This window comes from Hyperoodon ampullatus (genome assembly GCF_949752795.1).
Source record: "Hyperoodon ampullatus genome assembly, chromosome: 6".
NCBI classification, from domain to species: domain Eukaryota; kingdom Metazoa; phylum Chordata; class Mammalia; order Artiodactyla; family Ziphiidae; genus Hyperoodon; species Hyperoodon ampullatus.
In genome coordinates, this window is record NC_136919.1 from 49,108,083 (window position 1) to 49,120,098 (window position 12,016).

Sequence of the window (12,016 nt, forward strand, 5' to 3'; positions counted from 1 at the left end):
AGATGTCCTATGTGTCCTAGCAGTACACTCCCCTCTCATCACCCTAGCACCAGGGACCAGCTGGTCTCAGGGTAGTTTCTGACCAGTGTGTGCAGACTCAGTTCCACAGGCTGTGGGATTTTAGTTTTCTTGCTTCTGGTGTCTGCCTCCTGGTGGGTGAGGCTGGTCTAGAGGCCTGCGCAGGCTTTCCAGTGGGAGGTGCCAGCACCTGCCCACTGGTCAGTGGAGCTATGTCTTGGCCCTCTGGTGGGCAGGGCCATGTCTAAGGGCGTGTCTAGAGGTGGCTGAGGAAATCTTTAGGGAGCCTGTCTCTTGATAGATGGGGCTGTATTCCTGCCCTGTTTGTTGTTTGGCCTGAGGTGTCCCAGCACTGGAGCCTAGAGGCTGTTGGGTAGGGCCAGGTCTTGGTGCTAATGAACCAAGCAAGATGTCAGTCTGCAGATGAGTACTCCTGGATATGTTCACCACCAACCCTTATGTCCCAGAGAAAGCCACCACCCCCTCTCCACAAGACCTTCCAAGACCAGCAGGTAGGCCTGGCCCAGGCTTCTGTGAAGTCACTGCTTTTGCCCTGGGTCCCAGTACACATGAGACCTTCTCTGTGCCCTGTAAGAGTTGAGTCTCTGTTTCTTCCAGTCCTGTGGAGCTCCTACAATCAAACCCTGCTGGCCTTCAAAGCCAAACGCTCTGGGGGCTCCTCCTTCTGATGCCAGACCCCCATGGTGGGGAGGCTGACATGGGGCTGCAAACTCTCACTCCCATGGGAAAACATCTGCAGTATAATTATTCTCCAGTTTGTGGGTTGCCCACTGTGGGGTATGGGATTTGATTATATTGCAAGTGCACTTTTCTTACAATCTGACTATGATTTCTTCTTTGTCTTTGGATGTAGAATAACTTTTTTGGTAGGTTCCAGTCTTTTTTTATTGATGGTTGTTCATTAGTTAGCTGTGATTTCTGATGGAAGGAGGTGGGTCAAGGTCCTTTTCCTTAAGATCGAGGCCACCTCCACAGGTGTTGAAAGAGGCCAGTGAGCTGGAGTGCTGCAACACAGCCCAGGTTAGAAGCAGGCAGCATGGGGTGACTGCTGTTCCACTGTGAAGCCCGTGGTCAGGGTCTGGCCTTCTCTCCAGAGCAGCAGGTACAGGTCTTAGAAGGTCTTTTTTAATTTATTGAAGAAAATCCATTCTGTTTTGCCTAGTGGCTGTACCAATTTATAGTCACACCAAGGGTATACAAGGTTTCCCTTCCTCTGTGCATCCTTATTGATGCTTGCTATCTCTTATCTTTTCAGTGACAGCTATTCTGAAAGACATGAGGTGACATCTCATTTTGATTTGTGTTTCCCTAATTACTGATGTTGAGCACACTTTTTGTCCCTGTTGGCCATTTGAATATCTTTTGTCTACTTCAGCTCCTTTGCCCCATTTTTAAACTGTATTATTTGTTCTTTGCTATTGAGTTGTATGTCTCATATATTTATTTTGGATAGTAACCCCTTATCAGATGTGTGTTTTGCAAATATTCTCTCCAAGTCCATTGGTTGTCTCTCTTTTCATTTTGTTGGTTGTTTCTTTTGCTGTGTAGAACCATTTTAATGTGATGTAGTCCCATTTGGTGCTTGTGCTTTAGATGTCATATCCAAAAATCATTGCCAAGATACACGTGAAGAAGCTTTTTTCCAAATTCTTTGAAAAATTGTGACATAGGAGATCCCAGCTTCCCTATCCTGACACAAAGATTGAGCAATAATTAGCTCCATGAGACCTCTACACTCCACTTACTAAATTTTAGCAATACCATGGGAAAAAATGCTAAAAATAATCACATGAAGAAAGACAGCTTAATTTTGCCTGTATAATCACATCCCCTAAGCCAGCATTGTTCAGCTATGCTGAACTTCCCAACCAGTAAGACTTCCTCTCACCAGAAAAAGTGGGGTGAGCAACTAACTTTCTAGCCTCTCCCAGCACCATGTGAAGGTCCAGCTTTGGTACTGCCTACCCAGAATGGCATGAATAGCTAGCTAGGAAAAAGGAAGAAAAGCAGAAACTATTATCAGCAAACATAGTGGGAGCAATTGCAGTTCACAGAGACTTGGCTCTAAAGACAAATTCAGCAGCTTCTGCCACTGAGGACGTCACCAGCAGGCTGCACAGATCTCACCAGGTACCCCAAAGGTATTTATGTTCACTAATATGCACCTCACATCCTCCCTGAGCATTATGCACCCACACCATGTTGGAGCCCAGACCCACACTGGTAGCCTTCTAAGCTCTCTGCAGCTGCAGATATGTAAGCTGCCTGTATCCCTCACCAGGCCAGGCTCCTGCAGCTGCACAATGATTGACAGTGTGCCTGTGCTCAGCCATCCAGCTGTGCACCTGCATGCCATCAGCCTGATGCATATCATTGGCTTCCACTGCAGCATACCTGGAAGGTATTATGAAGCCCTGGGTGAACACACTGACAGCCAGGGACCCCACAGCTACTTATGGGTAGGGCTCAAGCTCTGCTTTCTACTATTGGCTGGCAATGTCATATAAACTTACAGAGAACCCCTCCAGCTTTGCTCCAGGATGTCCCCAGTCTAACTCCCATTACTGGTTCTTACTACAGTGTACCCAGGGGAAAGAGTATGTGGCCACAGAAGAGTACACTGACATCCTGGACTCCAACAGCTGCTTGCAGGTCTGGATCAGACTCTACCTTCTGTCAATGGCCAGCAACACTGTGCCTATTTATAGCTAGACCTTCAAGCTATAGACCTGCATGATCCCCAGTTCAGTATGACTACCTAGGGATAGAGTGTAAATCCATAGGAGAGCACACTAATACCCAGGCCTTCTGCAGATGCAAAGGAGCCCACACATGGCCCTTGTTCTTACTTACGGGAGCCAGGGCAGGTAGCATGAGTATGTCTACATGTGACCACTGCCACTGCATACATGCCTGCCCTGGTCCCTAGCTATTGGTCCTGGAGGTGACACTTAGGAGCCCAACAGCCCTTACAGGCACTGTAGTCCCCCTGTGGTGCTCACTAAGAAGTATAACTCTATCAGTGCTGTGAACCACAGTTGCCTAAACTGAAGAAACATCAAAACCCCCTTCAGACAGTGCCACAATGTGCCCCATATTTGTCATCCTGTACCATTTGAGTCATGATCATAGCACAATCCAGTTGTGCTCCCCATCTACCAGTGAAAGGCTTCCTTTAACAAAACACATCCATGAAGCCTGGAAGACGTGACTGCTCTTTCAAATGCAGACACCTACCGAAGGTTCTAGGGATCACAAAGAATCAGGGAAACATGTCTCCACCAAGACAGTACAGTAAAACTCCAGTAACTGGCCCCAAAGAAATAGATATCCAGAAATTGGCCAACAAATAATTCAAAATAATTGTTCTACAAATGCTTAGAGGGGTATAAGAACACAGAAAAACACTTTAAAGATATTAGGGAAACAATATAAGAACAAAATTAGAAGCTCAACAACGAGGTATTAAAAGAACCAAACAGAAATTTTGGACATGACGAATACAATGACTGAACTGAAGAATTCAATAGGTAGCTTAGACTTCAACAAGCAGGAAAGAGAATCAGTGAGCTAGAAAACAAATCAATTGAAATGATACAATTCCAAGAGCAAAAAGAAAAAGAATGAAAAGGAATAAAGAAAGCCTAAAGGGGTTATGAGAGACCACCAAAAGAAATAATGTATGCATTATTGGAGTCCCAGAGGGAGAAAGAATTGGAAAGTTTATCTAAAGAAATAATGGCTGAGAATTCCCAAATATAGGGAGAAATTTGAACATCCAATTTCATGAACCTCATAGGTCACCTCAAAATTTCACTCCAAAATGTTTTTTCTCCAAGACACATAATTATAAAATTGTCTAAAAACCAAAAAATGATTTTTAAAGCAGCAAGAGGAAAAATATTCTCTCATGTAAGGGAACCCTCATAAAGCTCTGAGATTTTTCAGCAGACACCTTTTAGACCAGGAGAGAATGGGATGATATATTCAACGTGCTAAAAGAAAGAGACTGCCAACAAAGAATACCCAGAAAAGTTGTTCCTCAGAATTGAAGATGAGATCAAATCTTTCCATAATAAACAAAAGCTGAGGGAATTCACCATCACTAACGCTGAATTATAAGAAAGCTAACAGGAGTTCCTCAAGCTGAAACAAAAGGACACTAATGGGCAAATTAAAAACATACAATGCACTGGTAAAAGTAAGCATATAGGCACATTCAGAATACCCTAATACTGTAACAAACACAGTGATGTGTTAACTACTTAACTCTAGAATAAAATGAAATAAACAGATTATTAAAACATAGCTATAGCTTCAGTATTCATTAATTAATACACATTATTGTTTTACAAATGTAAAAGGGGAGAGTAAAAAGATAGAATTTTTGTATTCAAAATTAAATTATCAGCATATGATAGACCAATATATCTATAAGATGTTTTATGTAAATCTCATGGGAACCACAAATCAAAAATCTACAATAGATACACAAAGGTAAAGGGAAAGAAATCCAAGTATACAACTATATAGAAAATCATCTAGTTCCAAAGGCAGGCAGCAAGAAAGGAAGAAAAGAAAAATGGAACCACAAATCAAACAGAAAACAATAAGATGGCATTAATAAGTCCTTACCCATTAAATATGGCTTGGAAGCCAGTTCCTTCTGAGAAAGAAAGAAAAATGGAACTGCAAATCAAACAGAAAACAGTAAGATGGGATTAGTAAGTCCTTACTTATTAAAATGGTTCTGAACCCATTTCCAATATGAGTGTGGGGGTTTTCTCCCCATACCACCAAGCGATGCTTGGAACACTATCTGGGTGTCCTAAAATTTAACTTAATTCTGACACTATCTACCCAGATATAGCATCAGACGCCATAATTTAAGGCTTCAGTCCCACAAGATTCTAAGTGTGCCACTGTTCCCAAATCTCCAAATGTTCACCAACCCTGAAGCTCTCTGACCCCAGTTCTTTTGGGGTTTTATGGAGGCTTTATTGATTAAATCATTGGATAAAGATTCAACCTCCAGCCCCTCTCCCCTCCCTGGAAATCAGGGGGTGGGACTGAAAGTTCCAACTCTCTTAACCCTGGCAACCAGCCCCCATCCTTAGGTGCTTTCCAGAACTCACCTCATTGATATAAACCCAGTTGTGGCAGAAGAGGCTTCTGATGAATAACAAAACACCCATTTCTCCTTTATGGTTCTGAAGTGATTTCAGAAACCTAGGACAAAAGACCAAATATTATGACAAAAGATGCTCCCATTACAAGCATACCTCAGAGATATTGAAGGTTCAGTTCAGGACCACTGCAATAAAGTGAATATTGCAATAAAGCAGTCACACAAATTTTTTGGTTTCCCAGTGCATATTAAAGTTATGTTTACACTAGCCTGTTGTCTTTTAAGTGTGCAATAGCACTGTGTCTAAAAAAACAATGTACATACTTTAATTAAAACATACTTTGTTGATAAACAGTGTTAACCATCATCTGAAACTTCAGTGAATTGTAATATTTTCGCTGGTGCAGGATTTGAAATATTGGGAGAATTACCCAAATATGTGACACAGAGTCACGAAGTGAGCAAATACTGTTGAAAACAAAATGATGCCAATAGATTTGCTTGACACAGTGTTGCCAAAAACCTTCAATTTGTAAAAAAAAAAAAAAAAAAACCACACGCAATAAAATGAAGCACAATCAATTGAGGTATGCCTGTACTCTTATCACAGGAAATTCCAAGGGTTTTGTGAGCTGTGAGCCAAGAAAGGGGATGAAGGCCAAATATCACACCTATCAATAATTACTCTAAATGTTAATAAGTTAAATTTTCCAATCAAAAGGTATATAGTGGCTGGATAGATAAAACAATAAGAGCCAACTATATGTTGCCTACAAAAGACTCACCTCATCTTTAAGGACAAATACATTCAAAGTGAAGGGATGGCAAAAGATATTCTATGTAAGTGGAAACCAAAAGAGAGCAGGAGTAGCTGTGTTTATATCATACAAAACAGAATTTAAGCCAAAAAATTAGTAACAAGAGATAGAGATAATTATGTAATGATAAGGGGTTCAATTCATCAAGAACATATAAAAATCATAAATATAATTACACCAATTATCAGGGCACTTAAAAGTATTAAGCAAATGCTAACAGATTTGAAAAGAGAAAGAGACAACACAATAAAATAGGGGATTTCAATAGTGCACTTTCAAAACTGAATAGATCATCCAGACAGAAATGAATAAGGAAATGTTAGACTTAAGTCCATCTGGTCTAATATATAACTTAACAGATATATACAGACATTCCATCCAACAGCAGCAGAATGCACATTCTTCTCAAGTGTACATGAAAAATTCTCCAGGATACGTCACAAAACAAGCCTTCACTAATTTAACAAGATAAAATCATACCAAATATCTTTTTGGTGAAAATTGTATGACACTAGAAATCAATAACAAGAGGGAAGCTGGAAAGTTCACAAGTATGTGGAGAATAATCAACATACCACTGAATAACCAATGAGTCAAAGAAGAAATCAAGAGGGAAATAAAAAATTTTGAAACAAATTAAAATGGAAGCACAACATATGAAAACTTATGGGATGCTGCAAATCTGTATTAAGAGAATATATAACAATAAACACCTACATTACTAAACAAGAAATTTCTCAAATAAAAGCCTAACTTTATGCATTAAGGAACTAGAAAAAGAAAAAACTAAGTCCAAAGTTAGCAGGAGAAAGGAAATAACAAAGATTGGAGCAGAAATAAATGTAATAGAGACCAGAAAAACAGTAGTAAAGATTTAATGAACCTAAGAGCTCGGGGTTTTTTTAAAGATAAACTACATGGACATTTAGCTAGACTAACTCAGAAAAATGGAGAGAAGATTCAAATAAAATCAGAAATGAAGAGGAGACATTACAATTGATACCACAGAAATACAAAGGATCATGAGAGTATCGTGAACAATTATATGTAAACAAACTGGATAACCTAGAAGAAGTGGATAAACTCCTAGAAATATAAAATCTACCAAGATTGAATTGTAAAGAAATAGAGAAAAACCTAAAAAGAACAATATTGACTAAATATATTAAATAAGTTAATCAAAAACTCCCAAAACAGAAAAACTAGAACCAGATGGTTTCATTGGTGAATTATACCAGAATTAAAAAATAATTAATGTCAATTATTCTTCAACACTTCCAAAAAAATTGTAGAGGGAACACTCCCAAACTCATTTTACAAGGCCAGCATTACCCTGGTACCTGATACCAATGTCAGATAAGATATTACAAGAAAATTACAGACCAATAGTCCTGATGAATAAATATGGATGCAAAATTTCTCACTGAAATATTAGCACACCGAATTCAACACCAAATTAAAAGGATCATTCACCATGACCAAGCTGGATTTATCTCTGGGATTCAGGGTTGGTTCAACACACACGAATCAATAAATGTGATTCACCACATTAAAAGAATGGAAAAAGTCATATGATCATCTCAAGAGATGCAAAAAAGCACTTGACAAAGTGCATCATTTCATGATAAGAAATGCTCAACACATTGAGTATAGAAGGTACATACAAGAAAATAACCTCAAAAAAATAAAGCCATATATGACACAACCACAGCCACCTCATCCTCAATGGTGAAAGGTTGAAAGCTTTTCCTCTAAGATCAGGACAAGACAAGGGCGCCCACTCACAGCAGTCCTATTCAGCATAGTACTATAAATCCTATATTGTTTTTGATGCTGTTGTAAATGAGATTCTTTCATTTCTTTACTTTTTATATATTTTGCTGTTAGTGTATAGAAATATTATTTAAATCATTGAAGTTGGCATTGAGGTTGCTGGGAAAGAGAGGAATTTGTAAAGTTGAGCATATAGGTATAATTTTAATGGCTTTTTCTCAGAATAATCATTATGGCAAGTGGTAAATAATCAGTGGATTGGTGAAATACAAAATAATTAATTTGTAGAAAGAATCTCATTTACAACAGCATCAAAAACAATAAAATACTTAGTAGTAAATCTAACCAAGGTGATGAAACATCTCTACACTGAAAATTATAAGACAGTGATGAAAGAAATTGAAGATGACACAAATAAATGGAAAGATATCACAGGTTCATGGATCAGAAGAATGAATATCATTAAAATGTCTGTAGTAGCCAAAGCCAGCTATAGATTCAATACAATCCCTGTCAATATTCCAACAGCAATTTTTACAGAAGTAGAAATAATCAATTCTAAAATTTTTATGAAGTCATAGGAACACCTGGGAAAGACTTGGAATAGCCAGAGCAATCCTGAGAAGAACAAAACTGGAGGCATTATACTTGTTCCAGAGGAACAAGACACTGGAGTAAAAGAAATATTTCCCAAATCGATTTGGACTAATAGATGTTAGGAGTGTCAGGAGTATCAGGAGTAAAAAGGTGCAGCCAAATAGATACCAAATACTCCCTTTCATCTTTGTTTCCTTCCTTCCTTCTTTTCTTCTACCTTTCCATATCTTTTTGCCACCCTCCTTTTCAGATAACATTAGAAGTAGCATTTTTATTGAAGTAGCATAGGTTTCAAATTCTTCACTTAACTTCCTGAGAACAACAAATATAGGAAGATGGGGCCAGTCATATTATTGTTAGAAAGAGAGTAACTCACAATTTTCAGTGAAAGCAAAGATATTTGTGACACCAATCTCTAAAACAGTTTTGCTTTGTGGGCCTTCATAAAAGAAAAACTGAAGAATATCATGAACAGTTTCCTGAATAACATTCTATGGCTAATACAGTAATGGGTTTTGCATGGCTGCTCCTTACAGTGCCCTTGGATAAGAGCCACATTTTAATATTAAACTGCAATTTAGGAAACATGGTTCTTTCAGTAGGCCAAGTATAAGGTATAATAGTGGACTGCCTTGAAAAAGTATAGGTCACAGAAAACACTAACCGATAATGGATGAACCATATATTTCAAATATTTCCTATAAATAGAATGTCTCTAAACTAAATGTGTCATAAGAGCAGACAGGTGCATTCTGTGACAAGGCCTGGAGTGTTTATACTTGGACTTACAAAAAGTAAAGTCATGATAGTGAACAAATTGAGAGGTTGATATACTTTTGTAAACATTAAGAAGTCTAGCCAGCATTCTGCCTTAGTTGGAGGCTTAATCACATAATGCCTTGTGACATCTGGCATATAATTGCTTTATTCTGTTATTTAATTTTTCATATGTGAGTATCAAAGGCACAATGAGAAGAAAACTTCCTGGAGGGCACATGCCAAAAATGTTATATATTAAACTTACCCACAGTTTCTTCGTATATAATGTTTGATAAATGATACATGATTAAACCAAAGAAAGAAGCTCCATCCTAGTCAATTAGCTAGGATCACTAGACATAAAAGAATGTTGGCTTATTGGTGCCAGACCTCATAATTTTAAAGTAGTTGTGACATACACATTATAGCTGTTATGGACTCTTAAGTGATTCAGAAAATGAAAATGGCCACATTTACAATTGGCCAAGAGTCCTAAAGATGGGTCAGGGGCTGTACCCCTCATATCACTCTGCCCAAGCTATTGTGCTATCACAACACATTCCAGAAATCAAACCTATAGCTGCCTTTTGTGTCCATTTGGTTTACAAGTTCAAAGAAATGAAAAAAAAAAAAAGAAAGTGTGAACATAGCTAGACTCTCACCCACAAAAAGAGAACTAAGTTTTTGTCCCTATAAGAGTTGATAGCCAATCTTAATCTATGTATTTGTTCTAGCCTGGTGTTCATTCCATAACCCAAGCATATGCACACATACTATGAAAATAAACGAAGACCAACCAAATTTCAGGCCAAGGGAAAGGTCAACTGTCCAAGATCAGTTGTAAATAGGGACTTAGTTGAGATCTAAGTATAGATTTCTGGATCTGAAAGAATAATTAATCCAAAGGCACAAAACAGAATCTCAGCACTGAAATAAGAGAGTACACGAGAGAAAAAAAAAATTATCCAGCTAGTCTTGAAAGGAGGTATCATAATATGATGTGGGATAGCAAAGATGACATCTTAGTTTATTAGGATTGGTAATAGAATGGAACCAAGTGGTAAATATGCCTGGGGTATTTTACTGAAAATACAAGGAGGGATCCTTTCCTTTGGCTCTTGACATCAAATAAGGGATGGACGGTGAACACATCATGGATGTTCATAAAGAGGCTGCTGTCTAAATGCTTTCAGACATAGTCAAACATAAAGAAGATCTTCCTATGTGCAAGCTACATGAGGAATTTTAGGGAATAGGGTGCATAGATCATACAGGTATAAACAGACATGAAATGAATAGCAGCAGACTCTTAAATTAGTGTTTGCAAGCCCTGCAATAAAGCTAAATAAAGGGTCATAGCATTGCTTTATTTGACATACATATTCAGATTACTATTTAGTGCTTTTCGTTGTTGCTATTTAGCAGGTGTTTTATTTGTGTGTTTTTCTCTAATAGCTACATATTTATGTGGATGGAGCAATCTAATAGTCTCAATCAATCAATCTCTCAATTTATCACTCCACTAAAGGGGAAAGAGAGAGGTAAAGTTATGAAGATGAATCAACATATTCTTAATATTCTTACTGTTATCCAAGGTTGTAGAATATTATAGAACTTTTTAGATCAGATGGCTGAAGAGCAGAGTAAACAATGAGATGTGGAAGCTTTGATGAAAGATGTAAGGGACTGAACAAGAGGACTGTGTTTGTGTGTATTTTAAGTACAACGTGCAAGTTTAAAAATATGTCCCACTTTAATGGGACATAAAGTGTTTAATTTCAGTCCATCCAATGAAGACACTTATTTTTCTCAATGTTAAACCATAAGACCTATTTTTTAAAATGAGGCTGCTTGGCTGGGGATAATCTTAATCCAGTCCCTTATCTCTGGGCAAGTTTTCATTAAGACCTTTCTGGTCTTAAATAAAAGATGTCTGCCTTATAAACAGATAAAATCAGTGAATGCTTTGTTATATATAATCACAAAGAACATCTTTGTATATATTACTTGGTTTTTCTATCTTGAAAGATAGAGCAAAAATCAGAATACTAATCACAGTCTCATCTGATTTAAAGTACTACACAAGAAGTAAAATTTTATGACATGTCTCAGAAATGTCTTCTTCATGAGAAAATCTAGAAATTTTATACATTCATTTTTCTTCGGTGAAATTTAGTCAGCAGAATGGTCAGTATGACTAGTGCATTGATTCTGCTCATTCTAACATAATGGCAACAAGTGTTACTGACACAAGGAGAAGTTAGCAAGAATGGAACTGCCCAAATATCTTACTTTAGACAGTGGATTCATCAGTAAAAATGATGACATTCTATAGTGTAAAGAATATGCATTTGCAATCAGAAATACTGGGTTTAAACTCTGTTTCTGACACTAACTAGCTTAGTGATGTTGGTCAAGTCAACTGAACCCTTTTGCTTAACTCATAAAATGTTAGCGTTAATCTAACACAATCAGGTTTCTTTTCCACCCTTAATATTGAAATTGTAGGGCTTTTATTAAAATTAGACATTTATATTGTAAAATGTTTTGTTCTAATTCTGTGAAAACTGCTATTGGTAATGTGATACAGATTGCATTGAATCTGTAGATTACTTTGGGTAGTATAGTCATTTTGACAATATTGATTCTTTGAATTCAAGAACGTGGTATATCTCACTATCTGTGTGTGCCATCTTTGATTTCTGAAATAGCCAAAACAATCTCGAAGTAGAAAAACAGAGCTGGACAATCAGGTTCCCTGACTTCAGACTATACTACAAAGCTACAGTAATCAAAAGAGTATGGTACTGGCACAAAAACAGAAATATAGATCAATGGAACAGGCTAGAAAGTCAGGAGATAAAACTATGCACCTATGGTCACCTAATCTCTGACAAAGGAG